This window comes from Apodemus sylvaticus, chromosome 1 (genome assembly GCF_947179515.1).
Source record: "Apodemus sylvaticus chromosome 1, mApoSyl1.1, whole genome shotgun sequence".
In the NCBI taxonomy this organism is placed as follows: Eukaryota; Metazoa; Chordata; class Mammalia; order Rodentia; family Muridae; genus Apodemus; species Apodemus sylvaticus.
In genome coordinates, this window is record NC_067472.1 from 153,274,557 (window position 1) to 153,297,362 (window position 22,806).

The 22,806-nt window shown below is 42.1% G+C and overlaps 12 non-coding genes across 12 annotated transcripts; all 12 read left to right on the forward strand.

Moving 5' to 3' along the window:
• Positions 1-1,328: 1,328 nt before the first annotated feature.
• LOC127676838 (small nucleolar RNA SNORD115) lies at positions 1,329-1,407 on the forward strand. Its single transcript, XR_007976253.1, has one exon. It is a non-coding gene; the product is annotated as a small nucleolar RNA SNORD115 (small nucleolar RNA).
• A 1,758-nt stretch (positions 1,408-3,165) lies between these two features.
• Positions 3,166-3,244, forward strand: LOC127676894 (small nucleolar RNA SNORD115). The gene has a single exon (XR_007976303.1). It is a non-coding gene; the product is annotated as a small nucleolar RNA SNORD115 (small nucleolar RNA).
• Positions 3,245-5,000: 1,756 nt separating this feature from the next.
• LOC127676839 (small nucleolar RNA SNORD115) lies at positions 5,001-5,079 on the forward strand. The gene has a single exon (XR_007976254.1). It is a non-coding gene; the product is annotated as a small nucleolar RNA SNORD115 (small nucleolar RNA).
• Positions 5,080-6,836: 1,757 nt separating this feature from the next.
• Positions 6,837-6,915, forward strand: LOC127676840 (small nucleolar RNA SNORD115). Its single transcript, XR_007976255.1, has one exon. It is a non-coding gene; the product is annotated as a small nucleolar RNA SNORD115 (small nucleolar RNA).
• A 1,760-nt stretch (positions 6,916-8,675) lies between these two features.
• LOC127676841 (small nucleolar RNA SNORD115) lies at positions 8,676-8,754 on the forward strand. The gene has a single exon (XR_007976256.1). It is a non-coding gene; the product is annotated as a small nucleolar RNA SNORD115 (small nucleolar RNA).
• Positions 8,755-10,513: 1,759 nt separating this feature from the next.
• Positions 10,514-10,592, forward strand: LOC127676842 (small nucleolar RNA SNORD115). The gene has a single exon (XR_007976257.1). It is a non-coding gene; the product is annotated as a small nucleolar RNA SNORD115 (small nucleolar RNA).
• Positions 10,593-12,349: 1,757 nt separating this feature from the next.
• LOC127676843 (small nucleolar RNA SNORD115) lies at positions 12,350-12,428 on the forward strand. The gene has a single exon (XR_007976258.1). It is a non-coding gene; the product is annotated as a small nucleolar RNA SNORD115 (small nucleolar RNA).
• Positions 12,429-14,187: 1,759 nt separating this feature from the next.
• On the forward strand, positions 14,188-14,266 carry LOC127676845 (small nucleolar RNA SNORD115). Its single transcript, XR_007976259.1, has one exon. It is a non-coding gene; the product is annotated as a small nucleolar RNA SNORD115 (small nucleolar RNA).
• Positions 14,267-16,023: 1,757 nt separating this feature from the next.
• LOC127676846 (small nucleolar RNA SNORD115) lies at positions 16,024-16,102 on the forward strand. The gene has a single exon (XR_007976260.1). It is a non-coding gene; the product is annotated as a small nucleolar RNA SNORD115 (small nucleolar RNA).
• A 1,758-nt stretch (positions 16,103-17,860) lies between these two features.
• LOC127676847 (small nucleolar RNA SNORD115) lies at positions 17,861-17,939 on the forward strand. Its single transcript, XR_007976261.1, has one exon. It is a non-coding gene; the product is annotated as a small nucleolar RNA SNORD115 (small nucleolar RNA).
• Positions 17,940-19,694: 1,755 nt separating this feature from the next.
• On the forward strand, positions 19,695-19,773 carry LOC127676907 (small nucleolar RNA SNORD115). Its single transcript, XR_007976315.1, has one exon. It is a non-coding gene; the product is annotated as a small nucleolar RNA SNORD115 (small nucleolar RNA).
• A 1,759-nt stretch (positions 19,774-21,532) lies between these two features.
• Positions 21,533-21,611, forward strand: LOC127676986 (small nucleolar RNA SNORD115). The gene has a single exon (XR_007976392.1). It is a non-coding gene; the product is annotated as a small nucleolar RNA SNORD115 (small nucleolar RNA).
• Positions 21,612-22,806: the final 1,195 nt, after the last annotated feature.

Here is a 22,806-nt window from a genome sequence, read left to right on the forward strand (position 1 = left end):
GACCACCCTGGATAAAAAATGATTAAGAGAAGTAAAATAATTTTTGAAAAACCCAATAATATTTCACACATAATCATGAGCTGTGTCTCATGTGTAGAGGAGGATGACTCATACCCAAATTTGTAGTCTCCACCAGTGTTTTCTATATGGTGGCCTTGAATCATCACCCATATACATTGCTTTGTAGAATTCTCTTTTCACATGACACTAGAGGCACTGAGTACAGAGCTTTGCCTTATTGTTGAATGAAAGACATATAGTCCAGTCTGTGATCAACACTACTGCTGTTGTCCACATGAATTGCTCCCAATTGGCACACCTTTCAGCAATATAGGTAAAACTATCACGCAACAGGGAAGTTGCCTTTATTTAAAAGTTGTAGCTCTCTTTCTCAACTCTGGTCACTTTTCTTACCAAATTTCCTCCCCAAACATTATTTCTACTCTGACTACAGGTCAGTGTAGAATCACCCAGAAGTTTGAGCTAATTTTCTGAGGTGGTATCAGGGCAACCTTTTTGTTGTTGAACCTAATGACACTGTGACTCATGACAACATTGCTGGAAAGTTCCTTGCAACCTTGGGAACCTGTGTTAACTGACATGGAATTCCATTAAACCTTATCACAAATGGACCTATTGCAGTCCAAATTCCCTGTCCCCTGGGAATCTGTAAATCCCATAATTTAAGTAAGAGCATTTCCCAGTGATTGCAAGTATGCAAGTTAAACCTTGAGGGGGGAGGATATGATCCCGGAACCTTGATTATGGAATACACGTGTCTCTTTCTTTAGACTCGAGATCCTGTAATGACCTTTTGTAGACTTATCCTTAGGATTCAGGGGCTTCAACCTGAGAGTTGTCCCCTATGCATAGTTACATGAAAGTGATTCGTTGTGAGGAGATTGCTTCCACAAGAAGCAGTAAGTCTTCGTGTGAAATGAGTGGAACTCTGTGCCATATTACCTCATAAAGTGAAAGTCATGAAAACTTGTGGTACAGGCAGTGGTAGGAATCTTAGAGTCAGCTTCACGGGGGTGCCACTGTGAAGGTATTATTCATGTAGAGATTTCCTACAATTTCTCTGAGGTTTAAGTTTCATGTATAGGAGTGTCAACCAGGGGTTTGACCACTTCCTCTTTCCTCCTCTAGAGAAAACATTCAACAAACTTTCCAGGCAGGAACCCCTTGCCTCCTTTGAAGAGCTTCAAACCCTGCAAATTTACCCACTTACCTGTGACCATTCTCAACGCCGAGAAAGTGTTCCTTAGCCAGGTAAGGATGTGGATAGCAGATATAAAAGCAGAAATAGCTACTGTCTCTCTACATCAGGGTCTATGATGACAGCCCAATGTCATGAAGAGAGGTGATGACATAAAAATCATGCTCAATAGGATTACGCTGAGGCCCAACCAGGTTTACAGAGTTCAAAGCCGTGGTCCTCTTACTATTTGGGGATCACTTGGGGACCTTTCCTGAGGTCCTCAGAGGTGCTTTCCTGTTTCTGATGAAAGCAAACCTGGACACTCATGGTGAAGCTTGGTTGGCTAGCAGTGCAGGCCAACAAGCACCGAGTGTAGCATTCTATTTTCGTGCAAGTGTGCGAGGACTACACATTGCTGATGACCATTTCTTTCTACTCTTTTGCAGTCATCTGCCATGCCTTCTTGGAAGCCAGAGAATCACAGATCACAGGTAAGTGGAAGTTTCCTGACTCATTCCTTCCCTTAGAAAAGACATGTCCCTAAGAGCATGGACTCAAATTCTCACTCATTCTCCAATTTCACATTGTAGGAAAAATTTAAGCATCCATAGAAAAGAGAGTTTAATTCTGAGTAAGGACCACCCTGGACACAAAATGATTAAGAGAAGTAAAATAATTTTTGAAAAACCCAATAATATTTCACACATCATCATGAGCAGTGTCTCATGTGTAGCGGAGGATGACACATACCCAAATTTGTAGTCTCCACCAATGTTTTCTATATGGTTGCCAGGAATCATCACCCATATCCATTGCTTTGTACAATTCTCTTTTCCCATGACACTAGAGACACTGAGTACAGAGCTTTGCCTTATTGTTGAATGAAAGACATATAGTCCAGTCTGTGATCTACACTACTGCTGGTGTCCACATGAATTGCTCCCAATTGGCACACCTTTCAGCAATATAGGAAAAACTATCACGCAACAGGGAAGTGGCCTTTATTTAAAAGTTGTAGCTCACTTCCTCAACTATGGTCCCTTTTCTTACCAAATTTCCTCCCCAAACATCATTTCTACTCTGACTACAGGTCAGTGTAGAATCATCCAGAAGCTTGAGCTAATTTTCTGAGGTGGTATCAGGGCAATCTTTGTGTTGTTGAACCTAATGCCACTGTGACTCATGACAACATTGCTGGCAAGTTCCTTGCAACATTGGGAACCTGTGTTAATTGACTTGTAAATCCATTAAACTTTATCACAAATGGACCTATTGCAGTCCAAATTCCCTGTCCCCTGGGAATATGTAAATTCCATAATTTTAGTAAGAGCATTTCCCAGTTATTGCAAGTATGCAAGATAGACATTGAGGGGGGAGGATATGATCCCGGAACCTTGAATATGGAATACACGTGTCTCTTTCTTTAGACTCGAGATCCTGTAATGACCTTTTGTAGACGTATCCTTAGGATTCAGGGGCTTCAACCTGAGAGTTGTCCCCTACGCATAAATACATGAAAGTGATACGTTGTGAGGAGATTGCTTCCACAAGAAGCAGTAAGTCTTCGTGTGAAATGAGTGGAACTCTGTATCATTTTTACCTCATAAAGTGAAAGCCATGAAAATTTGTGGTACAGGCAGTGGTAGGAATCTTAGAGTCAGTTTCCCGGGGGTGCCACTGTGAAGGTATTATTCATGTAGAGATTTCCTACAATTCCTCTGAGGTTTAAGTTTCATGTATAGGAGTGTCAACCAGGGGTTTGACAGCTTGCTCTTTCCTCCTCTAGAGAAATTATTCAAAAAACTTTCCAGGCAGGGACCCCTTGCCTCCTTTGAAGAGCTTTCTACTCTGCAAACCTACCCACATACCTGTGACCAACTCAACGCCGAGAAAGTGTTCTGTAGCCAGGTAAGGATGTGGATAGCAGATATAAAAGCACAAATAGCTACTTTCTCTCTACTCCTGGGTCTATGATGACAGCCAAATGTCATGAAGAGAGGTGATGACGTAAAAATCATGCTCAATAGGATTACGCTGAGGCCCAACCAGGTTACAGAGTTCAAAGCCGTGGTCCTTTTACTATTTGGGGATCACTTGGGGACCTTTCATGTGGTCCTCAGAGGCACTTTTCCTGATTCTGATGAGAGCAAACCTGGACACTCATAGTGACGCTTGGTTGGATAGCAGTGCAGGCCAACAAGCACCTAGTGTAGCATTCTATTTTTGTACAACTGTACGAGGACAACACATTGCTGATGACCATTTCTTTCTACGCTTCTGCAGTCATCTGCCATGCCCTCTGGGATGCCAGAAAATCACAGGTCACAGGTAAGTGGAAGTTTCCTGACTCATTCCTTCACTTATAAAAGACATGTCCGTAAGAGCATGGACTCAAATTCTCACTCATTCTCCAGTTTTACATTGTAGGAAAAATTTAAGCATGCATAGAAAAGAGTTTAATTCTGAGTAAGGACCACCCTGGACACAAAATGATTAAGAGAAGTAAAATAATTTTTGAAAAACCCAATAATATTTCACACATAATCATGAGCTGTGTCTCATGTGTAGAGGAGGATGACACATACACAAATTTGTAGTCTCCACCAATGTTTTCTATATGGTGGCCTTGAATCATCACCCATATCCATTGCTTTGTAGAATTCTCTTTTCACATGACACTAGAGGCACTGAGTACAGAGCTTTGCCTTATTGTTGAATGAAAGACATATAGTCCAGTCTGTGATCAACACTACTGCTGGTATCCACATGAATTGCTCCCAATTGGCACACCTTTCAGCAATATAGGTAAAACTATCACGCAACAGGGAAGTTGCCTTTATTTAAAAGTTGTAGCTCTCTTCCTCAACTCTGGTCCCTTTTCTTACCAAATTTCCTCCCCAAACATCATTTCTACTGTGACTACAGGTCAGTGTAGAATCACCCAGAACCTTGAGCTTATTTTCTGAGGTGGTATCAGGGCAATCTTTGTGTTGTTGAACCTAATGCCACTGTGACTCATGACAACATTGCTGGAAAGTTCCTTGCAACCTTGGGAACCTGTGTTAACTGACATGGAAATCCATTAAACCTTATCACAAATGGACCTATTGCAGTCCAAATTCCCTGTCAACAGGGAATCTGTAAATCCCATAATTTTAGTAAGAGCATTTCCCAGTGATTGCAAGTATGCAAGATAGACCTTGAGGGGGGAGGATATGATCCCGGAACCTTGATTATGGAATACACGTGTCTCTTTCTTTAGACTCGAGATCCTGTAATGACCTTTTGTAGACCTATCCTTAGGATTCAGGGGCTTCAACCTGAGAGTTGTCCCCTATGCATAGTTACATGAAAGTGATTCGTTGTGAGGAGATTGCTTCCACAAGAAGCAGTAAGTCTTCGTGTGAAATGAGTGGAACTCTGTGCCATATTACCTCATAAAGTGAAAGTCATGAAAACTTGTGGTACAGGCAGTGGTAGGAATCTTAGAGTCAGCTTCACGGGGGTGCCACTCTGAAGGTATTATTCATGTAGAGATTTCCTACAATTTCTCTGAGGTTTAAGTTTCATGTATAGGAGTGTCAACCAGGGGTTTGACCACTTGCTCTTCCCTCCTCTAGAGAAAACATTCAACAAACTTTCCAGGCAGGAACCCCTTGCCTCCTTTGAAGAGCTTCCTACCCTGCAAACTTACCCACTTACCTGTGACCATTCTCAACGCCGAGAAAGTGTTCCTTAGCCAGGTAAGGATGTGGATAGCAGATATAAAAGCAGAAATAGCTACTGTCTCTCTACATCTGGGTCTATGATGACAGCCCAATGTCATGAAGAGAGGTGATGACATAAAAATCATGCTCAATAGGATTACGCTGAGGCCCAACCAGGTTTACAGAGTTGAAAGCCGTGGTCCTCTTACTATTTGGGGATCACTTGGGGACCTTTCCTGAGGTCCTCAGAGGCGCTTTTCCTGTTTCTGATGAAAGCAAACCTGGACACTCATGGTGAAGCTTGGTTGGCTAGCAGTGCAGGCCAACAAGCACCGAGTGTAGCATTCTATTTTCGTGCAAGTGTGCGAGGACTACACATTGCTGATGACCATTTCTTTCTACTCTTTTGCAGTCATCTGCCATGCCTTCAGGGAAGCCAGAAAATTACAGATCACAGGTAAGTGGAAGTTTCCTGACTCATTCCTTCCCTTACAAAAGACATGTCCGTAAGAGCATGGACTCAAATTCTCACTCATTCTCCAGTTTTACATTGTAGGAAAAATTTAAGCATGCATAGAAAAGAGAGTTTAATTCTGAGTAAGGACCACCCTGGACACAAAATGATTAAGAGAAGTACAATAATATTTGAAAAACCCAATAATATTTCACACATCACCATGAGCTGTGTCTCATGTGTAGAGGAGGATGACACATACCCAAATTTGTAGTCTCCACCAATGTTTTCTATATGGTGGCCTTGAATCATCACCCATATCCTTTGCTTTGTAGAATTCTCTTTTCCCATGACACTAGAGGCACTGAGTACAGAGCTTTGCCTTATTGTTGAATGAAAGAGATATAGTCCAGTCTGTGATCAACACTACTGCTGGTGTCCACATTAATTGCTCCCAATTGGCACACCTTTCAGCAATATAGGTAAAAATATCACGCAACAGGGAAGTTGCCTTTATTTAAAAGTTGTAGCTCACTTCCTCAAGTATGGTCCCTTTTCTTACCAAATTTCCTCCCCAAACATCATTTCTACTCTGACTACAGGTCAGTGTAGAATCACCCAGAAGCTTGAGCTAATTTTTTGAGGTGGTATCAGGGCAATCTTTGTGTTGTTGAACCTAATGCCACTGTGACTCATGACAACATTGCTGGCAAGTTCCTTGCAACCTTGGGAACCTGTGTTAACTAACATGGACTCCATTAAACCTTATCACAAAAGGACCTATTGCAGTCCAAATTCCCTATCCCCTGGGAATCTGTAAATTCCATAATTTTAGTAAGAGCATTTCCCAGTGATTGCAAGTATGCAAGATAGACTTGAGGGGGGAAGATATGATCCCTGAACCTTGAATATGGAATACACGTGTCTCTTTCTTTAGACTCGAGATCCTGTAATGACCTTTTGTAGACCTATCCTTAGGATTCAGGGGCTTCAACCTGAGAGTTGTCCCCTACGCATAGTTACATGAAAGTGATACGTTTTGAGGAATTGCTTCCACAAGAAGCAGTAAGTCTTCGTGTGAAATGAGTGGAACACTGTGCCATTTTTCCGTTATAAAGCGAAAGCCATGAAAACTTGTGGTACAGGCAGTGGTAGGAATCTTAGAGTCAGCTTCACGGGGGTGCCACTGTGAAGGTATTATTCATGTAGAGATTTCCTACAATTTCTCTTAGGTTTAAGTTTCATGAATAGGAGTGTCAACCAGGGGTTTGACCACTTGCTCTTTCCTCCTCTAGAGAAATCATTCAACAAAGTTTCCAGGCAGGAACCCCTTGCCTCCTTTGAAGAGCTTTCTACCCTGCAAACTTACCCACTTACCTGTGACCATTCTCAACGCTGAGAAAGTGTTCCTTAGCCAGGTAAGGATGTGGATAGCAGATATAAAAGCACAAATAGCTACTGTCTCTCTACATCTGGGTCTATGATGACAGCCCAATGTCATGAAGAGAGGTGATGACATAAAAATCATGCTCAATAGGATTACGCTGAGGCCCAACCAGGTTTACAGAGTTCAAAGCCGTGGTCCTCTTACTATTTGGGGATCACTTGGGGACCTTTCCTGAGGTCCTCAGAGGCGCTTTTCCTGTTTCTGATGAAAGCAAACCTGGACACTCATGGTGAAGCTTGGTTGGCTAGCAGTGCAGGCCAACAAGCACCGAGTGTAGCATTCTATTTTCGTGCAAGTCTGCGAGGACTACACATTGCTGATGACCATTTCTTTCTACTCTTTTGCAGTCATCTGCCATGCCTTCTTGGAAGCCAGAGAATCACAGATCACAGGTAAGTGGAAGTTTCCTGACTCATTCCTTCCCTTTGAAAAGACATGTGCCTAAGAGCATGGACTCAAATTCTCACTCATTCTCCAGTGTTACATTGAAGGAAAAATTTAAGCATGCATAAAAAAGAGAGTTTAATTCTGAGTTTGGACTACCCTGGACACAAAATGATTAAGAGAAGTAAAATAATTTCTGAAAAACCCAATATTATTTCACACATCATCATGAGCTGTTTCTCATGTGTAGCGGAGGATGACACATACCCAAATTTATAGTCTCCATCAATGTTTTCTATATGGCTGCCAGGAATCATTACCCATATCCATTGCTTTGTACAATTCTCTTTTCCCATGACACTAGAAACACTGAGTACAGAGCTTTGCCTTATTGTTGAATGAAAGACATATAGTCCAGTCTGTGATCTACACTACGGCTTGTGTCCACATGAATTGCTCCCAATTGGCACACCTTTCAGCAATATAGGTAAAACTATCACGCAACAGGGAAGTTGCCTTTATTTAAAAGTTGTAGCTCTCTTCCTCAACTCTGGTCCCTTTTCTTACCAAATTTCCTCCCCAAACATCATTTCTACTCTGACTACAGGTCAGTGTAGAATCACCCAGAAGCTTGAGCAAATTTTCTGAGGTGGTATCAGGGCAATCTTTGTGTTGTTGAACCTAATGCCACTGTGACTCATGACAACATTGCTGGAAAGTTCCTTGCAACCTTGGGAACCTGTGTTAACTGACATGGAAATCCATTAATCCTTATCACAAAAGGACGTATTGCAGTCCAAATTCCCTGTCCCTGGGAATCAGTAAATTCCATAATTTTAGTAAGAGCATTTCCCAGTGATTGCAAGTATGCAAGATAGACCTTGAGGGGGGAGGATATGATCCCGGAACCTTGAATATGGAATACACGTGTCCCTTCCTTTAGACTCGAGATCCTGAAATGACCTTTTGTAGACCTATCCTTAGGATTCAGGGGCTTCAACCTGATATTTTTTCCCCTACGCATAGTTAAATGAAAGTGATACGTTGTGAGGAGATTGCTTCCACAAGAAGCAGTAAGTCTTCATGTGAAATGAGTGGAACTCTGTGCCATTTTTACCTCATAAAGAGAAAGCCATGAAAACTTGTGGTACAGGCAGTGGTAGGAATCTTAGAGTCAGCTTCACGGGGGTGCCACTGTGAAGGTATTATTCATGTAGAGATTTCCTACAATTTCTCTGAGGTTTAAGTTTCATGTATAGGAGTGTCAACCAGGGGTTTGACCACTTGCTCTTTCCTCCTCTAGAGAAATCATTCAACAAAGTTTCCATGCTGGAACCCCTTGGCTCCTTTGAAGAGCTTTCTACCCTGCAAACTTACCCACTTACCTGTGACCATTCTCAATGCCGAGAAAGTGTTCCTTAGCCAGGTAAGGATGTGGATAGCAGATATAAAAGCAGAAATAGCTACTGTCTCTCTACATCTGGGTCTATGATGACAGCCCAATGTCATGAAGAGAGGTGATGACATAAAAATCATGCTCAATAGGATTACGCTGAGGCCCAACCAGGTTTACAGAGTTCAAAGCCGTGGTCCTCTTACTATTTGGGGATCACTTGGGGACCTTTCCTGAGGTCCTCAGAGGCGCTTTTCCTGTTTCTGATGAAAGCAAACCTGGACACTCATGGTGAAGCTTGGTTGGCTAGCAGTGCAGGCCAACAAGCACCGAGTGTAGCATTCTATTTTCGTGCAAGTGTGCGAGGACTACACATTGCTGATGACCATTTCTTTCTACTCTTTTGCAGTCATCTGCCATGCCTTCTTGGAAGCCAGAGAATCACAGATCACAGGTAAGTGGAAGTTTCCTGACTCATTCCTTCCCTTAGATAAGACATGTCCCTAAGACCATGGACTCAAATTCTCACTCATTCTCCAGTTTTACATTGTAGGAAAAATTTAAGCATGCATAGAAAAGAGAGTTTAATTCTGAGTAAGGACCTCCCTGGACACAAAATGATTAAGAGAAGTAAAATACTTTCTGAAAAACCCAATAATATTTCACACATCATCATGAGCTGTGTCTCATGTGTAGCGGAGGATGACACATACCCAAATTTGTAGTCTCCACCAATGTTTTCTATATGGTTGCCAGGAATCATCACCCATATCCATTGCTTTGTACAATTCTCTTTTCCCATGACACTAGAGACACTGAGTACAGAGCTTTGCCTTATTGTTGAATGAAAGACATATAGTCCAGTCTGTGATCTACACTACTGTTGGTGTCCACATGAATTGCTCCCAATTGGCACACCTTTCAGCAATATAGGAAAAACTATCACGCAACAGGGAAGTTGCCTTTATTTAAAAGTTGTAGCTCACTTCCTCAACTATGGTCCCTTTTCTTACCAAATTTCCTCCCCAAACATCATTTCTACTCTGACTACAGGTCAGTGTAGAAGAATCCAGAAGCTTGAGCAAATTTTCTGAGGTGGTATCAGGGCAATCTTTGTGTTGTTGAACCTAATGCCACTGTGACTCATGACAACATTGCTGGCAAGTTCCTTGCAACATTGGGAACCTGTGTTAATTGACTTGTAAATCCATTAAACCTTATCACAAATGGACCTATTGCAGTCCAAATTCCCTGTCCCCTGGGAATATGTAAATTCCATAATTTTAGTAAGAGCATTTCCCAGTGATTGCAAGTATGCAAGATAGACATTGAGGGGGGAGGATATGATCCCGGAACCTTGAATATGGAATACACGTGTCTCTTTCTTTAGACTCGAGATCCTGTAATGACCTTTTGTAGACCTATCCTTAGGATTCAGGGGCTTCAACCTGAGAGTTGTCCCCTACGCATAAATACATGAAAGTGATACGTTGTGAGGAGATTGCTTCCACAAGAAGCAGTAAGTCTTCCTGTGAAATGAGTGGAACTCTGTACCATTTTTACCTCATAAAATGAAAGCCATGAAAATTTGTGGTACAGGCAGTGGTAGGAATCTTAGAGTCAGTTTCCCGGGGGTGCCACTGTGAAGGTATTATTCATGTAGAGATTTCCTACAATTCCTCTGAGGTTTAAGTTTCATCTATAGGAGTGTCACCCAGGGGTTTGACAGCTTGCTCTTTCCTCCTCTAGAGAAATTATTCAAAAAACTTTCCAGGCAGGGACCCCTTGCCTCCTTTGAAGAGCTTTCTACTCTGCAAACCTACCCACATACCTGTGACCAACCCAACGCCGAGAAAGTGTTCTGTAGCCAGGTAAGGATGTGGATAGCAGATATAAAAGCACAAATAGCTACTTTCTCTCTACTCCTGGGTCTATGATGACAGCCCAATGTCATGAAGAGAGGTGATGACATAAAAATCATGCTCAATAGGATTACGCTGAGGCCCAACCAGGTTACAGAGTTCAAAGCCGTGGTCCTTTTACTATTTGGGGATCACTTGGGGACCTTTCATGAGGTCCTCAGAGGCACTTTTCCTGATTCTGATGAGAGCAAACCTGGACACTCATAGTGACGCTTGGTTGGATAGCAGTGCAGGCCAACAAGCACCGAGTGTAGCATTCTATTTTTGTGCAACTGTGCGAGGACAACACATTGCTGATGACCATTTCTTTCTACTCTTTTGCAGTCATCTGCCATGCCCTCTGGGATGCCAGAAAATCACAGGTCACAGGTAAGTGGAAGTTTCCTGACTCATTCCTTCCCTTAGAAAAGACATGTCCGTAAGAGCATGGACTCAAATTCTCACTCATTCTCCAGTTTTACATTGTAGGAAAAATTTAAGCATGCATAGAAAAGAGTTTAATTCTGAGTAAGGACCACCCTGGACACAAAATGATTAAGAGAAGTAAAATAATTTTTGAAAAACCCAATAATATTTCACACATAATCATGAGCTGTGTCTCATGTGTAGAGGAGGATGACACATATCCAAATTTCTAGTCTCCACCAATGTTTTCTATATGATGGCCTTGAATCATCACCCATATCCATTGCTTTGTAGAATTCTCTTTTCACATGACACTAGAGGCACTGAGTACAGAGCTTTGCCTTATTGTTGATAGAAAGACATATAGTCCAGTCTGTGATCTACACTACGGCTTGTGTCCACATGAATTTCTCCCAATTGGCACACCTTTCAGCAATATAGGTAAAACTATCACGCAACAGGGAAGTTGCATTTATTTAAAAGTTGTAGGTCACTTCCTCAACTCTGGTCCCTTTTCTTACCAAATTTCCTCGCCAAACATCATTTCTACTCTGACTACAGGTCAGTGTAGAATCATCCAGAAGCTTGAGCAAAATTTCTGAGGTGGTATCAGGGCAATCTTTGTTTTGTTGAACCTAATGCCACTGTGACTCATGACAACATTGCTGGCAAGTTCCTAGCAACCTTGGGAACCTGTGTTAACTGACATGGAAATCCATTAATCCTTACCACAAAAGGATGTATTGCAGTCCAAATTCCCTGTCCCTGGGAATCAGTAAATTCCATAATTTTAGTAAGAGCATTTCCCAGTGATTGCAAGTATGCAAGATAGACCTTGAGGGGGGAGGATATGATCCCGGAACCTTGAATATGGAATACACGTGTCCCTTCCTTTAGACTCGAGATCCTGAAATGACCTTTTGTAGACCTATCCTTAGGATTCAGGGGCTTCAACCTGATATTTTTTCCCCTACGCATAGTTAAATGAAAGTGATACGTTGTGAGGAGATTGCTTCCACAAGAAGCAGTAAGTCTTCATGTGAAATGAGTGGAACTCTGTGCCATTTTTACCTCATAAAGTGAAAGCCATGAAAACTTGTGGTACAGGCAGTGGTAGGAATCTTAGAGTCAGCTTCACGGGGGTGCCACTGTGAAGGTATTATTCATGTAGAGATTTCCTACAATTTCTCTGAGGTTTAAGTTTCATGTATAGGAGTGTCAACCAGGGGTTTGACCACTTGCTCTTTCCTCCTCTAGAGAAATCATTCAACAAAGTTTCCATGCTGGAACCCCTTGGCTCCTTTGAAGAGCTTTCGACCCTGCAAACTTACCCACTTACCTGTGACCATTCTCAATGCCGAGAAAGTGTTCCTTAGCCAGGTAAGGATGTGGATAGCAGATATAAAAGCAGAAATAGCTACTGTCTCTCTACATCTGGGTCTATGATGACAGCCCAATGTCATGAAGAGAGGTGATGACATAAAAATCATGCTCAATAGGATTACGCTGAGGCCCAACCAGGTTTACAGAGTTCAAAGCCGTGGTCCTCTTACTATTTGGGGATCACTTGGGGACCTTTCCTGAGGTCCTCAGAGGCGCTTTTCCTGTTTCTGATGAAAGCAAACCTGGACACTCATGGTGAAGCTTGGTTGGCTAGCAGTGCAGGCCAACAAGCACCGAGTTTACCATTCTATTTTCGTGCAAGTGTGCGAGGACTACACATTGCTGATGACCATTTCTTTCTACTCTTTTCCAGTCATCTGCCATGCCTTCTTGGAAGCCAGAGAATCACAGATCACAGGTAAGTGGAAGTTTCCTGACTCATTCCTTCCCTTAGAAAAGACATGTCCCTAAGACCATGGACTCAAATTCTCACTCATTCTCCAGTTTTACATTGTAGGAAAAATTTAAGCATGCATAGAAAAGAGAGTTTAATTCTGAGTAAGGACCTCCCTGGACACAAAATGATTAAGAGAAGTAAAATACTTTCTGAAAAACCCAATAATATTTCACACATCATCATGAGCTGTGTCTCATGTGTAGCGGAGGATGACACATACCCAAATTTGTAGTCTCCACCAATGTTTTCTATATGGTTGCCAGGAATCATCACCCATATCCATTGCTTTGTACAATTCTCTTTTCCCATGACACTAGAGACACTGAGTACAGAGCTTTGCCTTATTGTTGAATGAAAGACATATAGTCCAGTCTGTGATCTACACTACTGTTGGTGTCCACATGAATTGCTCCCAATTGGCACACCTTTCAGCAATATAGGAAAAACTATCACGCAACAGGGAAGTTGCCTTTATTTAAAAGTTGTAGCTCACTTCCTCAACTATGGTCCCTTTTCTTACCAAATTTCCTCCCCAAACATCATTTCTACTCTGACTACAGGTCAGTGTAGAAGAATCCAGAAGCTTGAGCAAATTTTCTGAGGTGGTATCAGGGCAATCTTTGTGTTGTTGAACCTAATGCCACTGTGACTCATGACAACATTGCTGGCAAGTTCCTTGCAACATTGGGAACCTGTGTTAATTGACTTGTAAATCCATTAAACCTTATCACAAATGGACCTATTGCAGTCCAAATTCCCTGTCCCCTGGGAATATGTAAATTCCATAATTTTAGTAAGAGCATTTCCCAGTGATTGCAAGTATGCAAGATAGACATTGAGGGGGGAGGATATGATCCCGGAACCTTGAATATGGAATACACGTGTCTCTTTCTTTAGACTCGAGATCCTGTAATGACCTTTTGTAGACCTATCCTTAGGATTCAGGGGCTTCAACCTGAGAGTTGTCCCCTACGCATAAATACATGAAAGTGATACGTTGTGAGGAGATTGCTTCCACAAGAAGCAGTAAGTCTTCCTGTGAAATGAGTGGAACTCTGTACCATTTTTACCTCATAAAATGAAAGCCATGAAAATTTGTGGTACAGGCAGTGGTAGGAATCTTAGAGTCAGTTTCCCGGGGGTGCCACTGTGAAGGTATTATTCATGTAGAGATTTCCTACAATTCCTCTGAGGTTTAAGTTTCATCTATAGGAGTGTCACCCAGGGGTTTGACAGCTTGCTCTTTCCTCCTCTAGAGAAATTATTCAAAAAACTTTCCAAGCAGGGACCCCTTGCCTCCTTTGAAGAGCTTTCTACTCTGCAAACCTACCCACATACCTGTGACCAACCCAACGCCGAGAAAGTGTTCTGTAGCCAGGTAAGGATGTGGATAGCAGATATAAAAGCACAAATAGCTACTTTCTCTCTACTCCTGGGTCTATGATGACAGCCCAATGTCATGAAGAGAGGTGATGACATAAAAATCATGCTCAATAGGATTACGCTGAGGCCCAACCAGGTTACAGAGTTCAAAGCCGTGGTCCTTTTACTATTTGGGGATCACTTGGGGACCTTTCATGAGGTCCTCAGAGGCACTTTTCCTGATTCTGATGAGAGCAAACCTGGACACTCATAGTGACGCTTGGTTGGATAGCAGTGCAGGCCAACAAGCACCGAGTGTAGCATTCTATTTTTGTGCAACTGTGCGAGGACAACACATTGCTGATGACCATTTCTTTCTACTCTTTTGCAGTCATCTGCCATGCCCTCTGGGATGCCAGAAAATCACAGGTCACAGGTAAGTGGAAGTTTCGTGACTCATTCCTTCACTTATAAAAGACATGTCCGTAAGAGCATGGACTCAAATTCTCACTCATTCTCCAGTTTTACATTGTAGGAAAAATTTAAGCATGCATAGAAAAGAGTTTAATTCTGAGTAAGGACCACCCTGGACACAAAATGATTAAGAGAAGTAAAATAATTTTTGAAAAACCCAATAATATTTCACACATAATCATGAGCTGTGTCTCATGTGTAGAGGAGGATGACACATATCCAAATTTCTAGTCTCCACCAATGTTTTCTATATGATGGCCTTGAATCATCACCCATATCCATTGCTTTGTAGAATTCTCTTTTCACATGACACTAGAGGCACTGAGTACAGAGCTTTGCCTTATTGTTGAATGAAAGACATATAGTCCAGTCTGTGATCTACACTACGGCTTGTGTCCACATGAATTTCTCCCAATTGGCACACCTTTCAGCAATATAGGTAAAACTATCACGCAACAGGGAAGTTGCCTTTATTTAAAAGTTGTAGGTCACTTCCTCAACTCTGGTCCCTTTTCTTACCAAATTTCCTCCCCAAACATCATTTCTACTCTGACTACAGGTCAGTGTAGAATCATCCAGAAGCTTGAGCAAAATTTCTGAGGTGGTATCAGGGCAATCTTTGTTTTGTTGAACCTAATGCCACTGTGACTCATGACAACATTGCTGGCAAGTTCCTAGCAACCTTGGGAACCTGTGTTAACTGACATGGAAATCCATTAATCCTTATCACAAAAGGATGTATTGCAGTCCAAATTCCCTGTCCCTGGGAATCAGTAAATTCCATAATTTTATTAAGAGCATTTCCCAGTGATTGCAAGTATGCAAGATAGACCTTGAGGGGGGAGGATATGATCCCGGAACCTTGAATATGGAATACACGTGTCCCTTCCTTTAGACTCGAGATCCTGAAACGACCTTTTGTAGACCTATCCTTAGGATTCAGGGGCTTCAACCTGATATTTTTTCCCCTACGCATAGTTAAATGAAAGTGATACGTTGTGAGGAGATTGCTTCCACAAGAAGCAGTAAGTCTTCATGTGAAATGAGTGGAACTCTGTGCCATTTTTACCTCATAAAGTGAAAGCCATGAAAACTTGTGGTACAGGCAGTGGTAGGAATCTTAGAGTCAGCTTCACGGGGGTGCCACTGTGAAGGTATTATTCATGTAGAGATTTCCTACAATTTCTCTGAGGTTTAAGTTTCATGTATAGGAGTGTCAACCAGGGGTTTGACCACTTGCTCTTTCCTCCTCTAGAGAAATCATTCAACAAAGTTTCCATGCTGGAACCCCTTGGCTCCTTTGAAGAGCTTTCTACCCTGCAAACTTACCCACTTACCTGTGACCATTCTCAATGCCGAGAAAGTGTTCCTTAGCCAGGTAAGGATGTGGATAGCAGATATAAAAGCAGAAATAGCTACTGTCTCTCTACATCTGGGTCTATGATGACAGCCCAATGTCATGAAGAGAGGTGATGACATAAAAATCATGCTCAATAGGATTACGCTGAGGCCCAACCAGGTTTACAGAGTTCAAAGCCGTGGTCCTCTTACTATTTGGGGATCACTTGGGGACCTTTCCTGAGGTCCTCAGAGGCGCTTTTCCTGTTTCTGATGAAAGCAAACCTGGACACTCATGGTGAAGCTTGGTTGGCTAGCAGTGCAGGCCAACAAGCACCGAGTGTAGCATTCTATTTTCGTGCAAGTGTGCGAGGACTACACATTGCTGATGACCATTTCTTTCTACTCTTTTGCAGTCATCTGCCATGCCTTCTTGGAAGCCAGAGAATCACAGATCACAGGTAAGTGGAAGTTTCCTGACTCATTCCTTCCCTTAGAAAAGACATTTCCCTAAGACCATGGACTCAAATTCTCACTCATTCTCCAGTTTTACATTGTAGGAAAAATTTAAGCATGCATAGAAAAGAGAGTTTAATTCTGAGTAAGGACCTCCCTGGACACAAAATGATTAAGAGAAGTAAAATACTTTCTGAAAAACCCAATAATATTTCACACATCATCATGAGCTGTGTCTCATGTGTAGCGGAGGATGACACATACCCAAATTTGTAGTCTCCACCAATGTTTTCTATATGGTTGCCAGGAATCATCACCCATATCCATTGCTTTGTACAATTCTCTTTTCCCATGACACTAGAGACACTGAGTACAGAGCTTTGCCTTATTGTTGAATGAAAGACATATAGTCCAGTCTGTGATCTACACTACTGTTGGTGTCCACATGAATTGCTCCCAATTGGCACACCTTTCAGCAATATAGGAAAAACTATCACGCAACAGGGAAGTTGCCTTTATTTAAAAGTTGTAGCTCACTTCCTCAACTATGGTCCCTTTTCTTACCAAATTTCCTCCCCAAACATCATTTCTACTCTGACTACAGGTCAGTGTAGAAGAATCCAGAAGCTTGAGCAAATTTTCTGAGGTGGTATCAGGGCAATCTTTGTGTTGTTGAACCTAATGCCACTGTGACTCATGACAACATTGCTGGCAAGTTCCTTGCAACATTGGGAACCTGTGTTAATTGACTTGTAAATCCATTAAACCTTATCACAAATGGACCTATTGCAGTCCAAATTCCCTGTCCCCTGGGAATATGTAAATTCCATAATTTTAGTAAGAGCATTTCCCAGTGATTGCAAGTATGCAAGATAGACATTGAGGGGGGAGGATATGATCCCGGAACCTTGAATATGGAATACACGTGTCTCTTTCTTTGACTCGAGATCCTGTAATGACCTTTTGTAGACCTATCCTTAGGATTCAGGGGCTTCAACCTGAGAGTTGTCCCCTACGCATAAATACATGAAAGTGATACGTTGTGAGGAGATTGCTTCCACAAGAAGCAGTAAGTCTTCCTGTGAAATGAGTGGAACTCTGTACCATTTTTACCTCATAAAGTGAAAGCCATGAAAATTTGTGGTACAGGCAGTGGTAGGAATCTTAGAGTCAGTTTCCCGGGGGTGCCACTGTGAAGGTATTATTCATGTAGAGATTTCCTACAATTCCTCTGAGGTTTAAGTTTCATCTATAGGAGTGTCACCCAGGGGTTTGACAGCTTGCTCTTTCCTCCTCTAGAGAAATTATTCAAAAAACTTTCCAGGCAGGGACCCCTTGCCTCCTTTGAAGAGCTTTCTACTCTGCAAACCTACCCACATACCTGTGACCAACCCAACACCGAGAAAGTGTTCTGTAGCCAGGTAAGGATGTGGATAGCAGATATAAAATCACAAATAGCTACTTTCTCTCCACTCCTGGGTCTATGATGACAGCCCAATGTCATGAAGAGAGGTGATGACATAAAAATCATGCTCAATAGGATTACGCTGAGGCCCAACCAGGTTACAGAGTTCAAAGCCGTGGTCCTTTTACTATTTGGGGATCACTTGGGACCTTTCATGAGGTCCTCAGAGGCACTTTTCCTGATTCTGATGAGAGCAAACCTGGACACTCATAGTGACGCTTGGTTGGATAGCAGTGCAGGCCAACAAGCACCGAGTGTAGCATTCTATTTTTGTGCAACTGTGCGAGGACAACACATTGCTGATGACCATTTCTTTCTACTCTTTTGCAGTCATCTGCCATGCCCTCTGGGATGCCAGAAAATCACAGGTCACAGGTAAGTGGAAGTTTCCTGACTCATTCCTTCACTTATAAAAGACATGTCCGTAAGGGCATGGACTCAAATTCTCACTCATTCTCCAGTTTTACATTGTAGGAAAAATTTAAGCATGCATAGAAAAGAGTTTAATTCTGAGTAAGGACCACCCTGGACACAAAATGATTAAGAGAAGTAAAATAATTTTTGAAAAACCCAATAATATTTCACACATAATCATGAGCTGTGTCTCATGTGTAGAGGAGGATGACACATATCCAAATTTCTAGTCTCCACCAATGTTTTCTATATGATGGCCTTGAATCATCACCCATATCCATTGCTTTGTAGAATTCTCTTTTCACATGACACTAGAGGCACTGAGTACAGAGCTTTGCCTTATTGTTGAATGAAAGACATATAGTCCAGTCTGTGATCAACACTAATGCTGGTGTCCACATGAATTGCTCCCAATTGGCACACCTTTCAGCAATATAGGTAAAACTATCACGCAACAGGGAAGTTGCCTTTATTTAAAAGTTGTAGGTCACTTCCTCAACTCTGGTCCCTTTTCTTACCAAATTTCCTCCCCAAACATCATTTCTACTCTGACTACAGGTCAGTGTAGAATCACCCAGAAGCTTAGGCTAATTTTCTGAGGTGGTATCAGGGCAATCTTTGTGTTGTTGAACCTAATGCCACTGTGACTCATGACAACATTGCTGGAAAGTTCCTTGCAACCTTGGGAACCTGTGTTAACTGACATGGAATTCCATTAAACCTTATCACAAATGGACCTATTGCAGTCCAAATTCCCTGTCCCCTGGGAATCTGTAAATCCCATAATTTTAGTAAGAGCATTTCCCAGTGATTGCAAGTATGCAAGATAGACCTTGAGGGGGGAGGATATGATCCCGGAACCTTGATTATGGAATACACGTGTCTCTTTCTTTAGACTCGAGATCCTGTAATGACCTTTTGTAGAGCTATCCTTAGGATTCAGGGGCTTCAACCTGAGAGTTGTCCCCTATGCATAGTTACATGAAAGTGATTCGTTGTGAGGAGATTGCTTCCACAAGAAGCAGTAAGTCTTCATGTGAAATGAGTGGAACTCTGTGCCATATTTCCTCATAAAGTGAAAGTCATGAAAACTTGTGGTACAGGCAGTGGTAGGAATCTTAGAGTCAGCTTCACGGGGGTGCCACTGTGAAGGTATTATTCATGTAGAGATTTCCTACAATTTCTCTGAGGTTTAAGTTTCATGTATAGGAGGGTCAACCAGGGGTTTGACCACTTGCTCTTTCCTCCTCTAGAGAAATCATTCAACAAACTTTCCAGGCAGGAACCCCTTGCCTCCTTTGAAGAGCTTTCTACCCTGCAAACTTACCCACTTACCTGTGACCATTCTCAACGCCGAGAAAGTGTTCTGTAGCCAGGTAAGGATGTGGAAAGCAGATATAAAAGCAGAAATAGCTACTGTCTCTCTACATCTGGGTCTATGATGACAGTCCAATGTCATGAAGAGAGGTGATGACGTAAAAATCATGCTCAATAGGATTACGCTGAGGCCCAACCAGGTTTACAGAGTTCAAAGCCGTGGTCCTCTTACTATTTGGGGATCACTTGGGGACCTTTCCTGAGGTCCTCAGAGGCGCTTTTCCTGTTTCTGATGAAAGCAAACCTGGACACTCATGGTGAAGCTTGGTTGGCTAGCAGTGCAGGCCAACAAGCACCGAGTGTAGCATTCTATTTTCGTGCAAGTGTGCGAGGACTACACATTGCTGATGACCATTTCTTTCTACTCTTTTGCAGTCATCTGCCATGCCTTCTTGGAAGCCAGAGAATCACAGATCACAGGTAAGTGGAAGTTTCCTGACTCATTCCTTCCCTTAGAAAAGACATGTCCCTAAGACCATGGACTCAAATTCTCACTCATTCTCCAGTTTTACATTGTAGGAAAAATTTAAGCATGCATAGAAAAGAGAGTTTAATTCTGAGTAAGGACCTCCCTGGACACAAAATGATTAAGAGAAGTAAAATAATTTCTGAAAAACCCAATAATATTTCACACATCATCATGAGCTGTGTCTCATGTGTAGCGGAGGATGACACATACCCAAATTTGTAGTCTCCACCAATGTTTTCTATATGGTTGCCAGGAATCATCACCGATATCCATTGCTTTGTACAATTCCCTTTTCCCATGACACTAGAGACACTGAGTACAGAGCTTTGCCTTATTGTTGAATGAAAGAAATATAGTCCAGTCTGTGATCTACACTACTGCTGGTGTCCACATGAATTGCTCCCAATTGGCACACCTTTCAGCAATATAGGAAAAACTATCACGCAACAGGGAAGTTGCCTTTATTTAAAAGTTGTAGCTCACTTCCTCAACTATGGTCCCTTTTCTTACCAAATTTCCTCCCCAAACATCATTTCTACTCTGACTACAGGTCAGTGTAGAAGAATCCAGAAGCTTGAGCAAATTTTCTGAGGTGGTATCAGGGCAATCTTTGTGTTGTTGAACCTAATGCCACTGTGACTCATGACAACATTGCTGGCAAGTTCCTTGCAACATTGGGAAACTGTGTTAATTGACTTGAAAATCCATTAAACCTTATCACAAATGGACCTATTGCAGTCCAAATTCCCTGTCCCCTGGGAATATGTAAATTCCATAATTTTAGTAAGAGCATTTCCCAGTGATTGCAAGTATGCAAGATAGACATTGAGGGGGGAGGATATGATCCCGGAACCTTGAATATGGAATACACGTGTCTCTTTCTTTAGACTCGAGATCCTGTAATGACCTTTTGTAGACCTATCCTTAGGATTCAGAGGCTTCAACCTGAGAGTTGTCCCCTACGCATAAATACATGAAAGTGATACGTTGTGAGGAGATTGCTTCCACAAGAAGCAGTAAGTCTTCGTGTGAAATGAGTGGAACTCTGTACCATTTTTACCTCATAAAGTGAAAGCCATGAAAATTTGTGGTACAGGCAGTGGTAGGAATCTTAGAGTCAGTTTCCCGGGGGTGCCACTGTGAAGGTATTATTCATGTAGAGATTTCCTACAATTCCTCTGAGGTTTAAGTTTCATGGATAGGAGTGTCAACCAGGGGTTTGACAGCTTCCTCTTTCCTCCTCTAGAGAAATTATTCAAAAAACTTTCCAGGCAGGGACCCCTTGCCTCCTTTGAAGAGCTTTCTACTCTGCAAACCTACCCACATACCTGTGACCAACCCAACACCGAGAAAGTGTTCTGTAGCCAGGTAAGGATGTGGATAGCAGATATAAAAGCACAAATAGCTACTTTCTCTCTACTCCTGGGTCTATGATGACAGCCCAATGTCATGAAGAGTGGTGATGACATAAAAATCATGCTCAATAGGATTACACTGAGGGCCAACCAGGTTACAGAGTTCAAAGCCGTGGTCCTCTTACTATTTGGGGATCACTTGGGGACCTTTCATGAGGTCCTCAGAGGCACTTTTCCTGATTCTGATGAGAGCAAACCTGGACACTCATAGTGACGCTTGGTTGGATAGCAGTGCAGGCCAACAAGCACCGAGTGTAGCATTCTATTTTTGTGCAACTGTGCGAGGACAACACATTGCTGATGACCATTTCTTTCTACTCTTTTGCAGTCATCTGCCATGCCCTCTGGGATGCCAGAAAATCACAGGTCACAGGTAAGTGGAAGTTTCCTGACTCATTCCTTCACTTATAAAAGACATGTCCGTAAGAGCATGGACTCAAATTCTCACTCATTCTCCAGTTTTACATTGTAGGAAAAATTTAAGCATGCATAGAAAAGAGTTTAATTCTGAGTAAGGACCACCCTGGACACAAAATGATTAAGAGAAGTAAAATAATTTTTGAAAAACCCAATAATATTTCACACATAATCATGAGCTGTGTCTCATGTGTAGAGGAGGATGACACATATCCAAATTTCTAGTCTCCACCTATGTTTTCTATATGATGGCCTTGAATCATCACCCATATCCATTGCTTTGTAGAATTCTCTTTTCACATGACACTAGAGGCACTGAGTACAGAGCTTTGCCTTATTGTTGAATGAAAGACATATAGTCCAGTCTGTGATCAACACTAATGCTGGTGTCCACATGAATTGCTCCCAATTGGCACACCTTTCAGCAATATAGGTAAAACTATCACGCAACAGGGAAGTTGCCTTTATTTAAAAGTTGTAGCTCTCTTCCTCAACTCTGGTCCCTTTTCTTACCAAATTTCCTCCCCAAACATCATTTCTACTCTGACTACAGGTCAGTGTAGAATCACCCAGAAGCTTAGGCTAATTTTCTGAGGTGGTATCAGGGCAATCTTTGTGTTGTTGAACCTAATGCCACTGTGACTCATGACAACATTGCTGGAAAGTTCCTTGCAACCTTGGGAACCTGTGTTAACTGACATGGAATTCCATTAAACCTTATCACAAATGGACCTATTGCAGTCCAAATTCCCTGTCCCCTGGGAATCTGTAAATCCCATAATTTTAGTAAGAGCATTTCCCAGTGATTGCAAGTATGCAAGATAGACCTTGAGGGGGGAGGATATGATCCCGGAACCTTGATTATG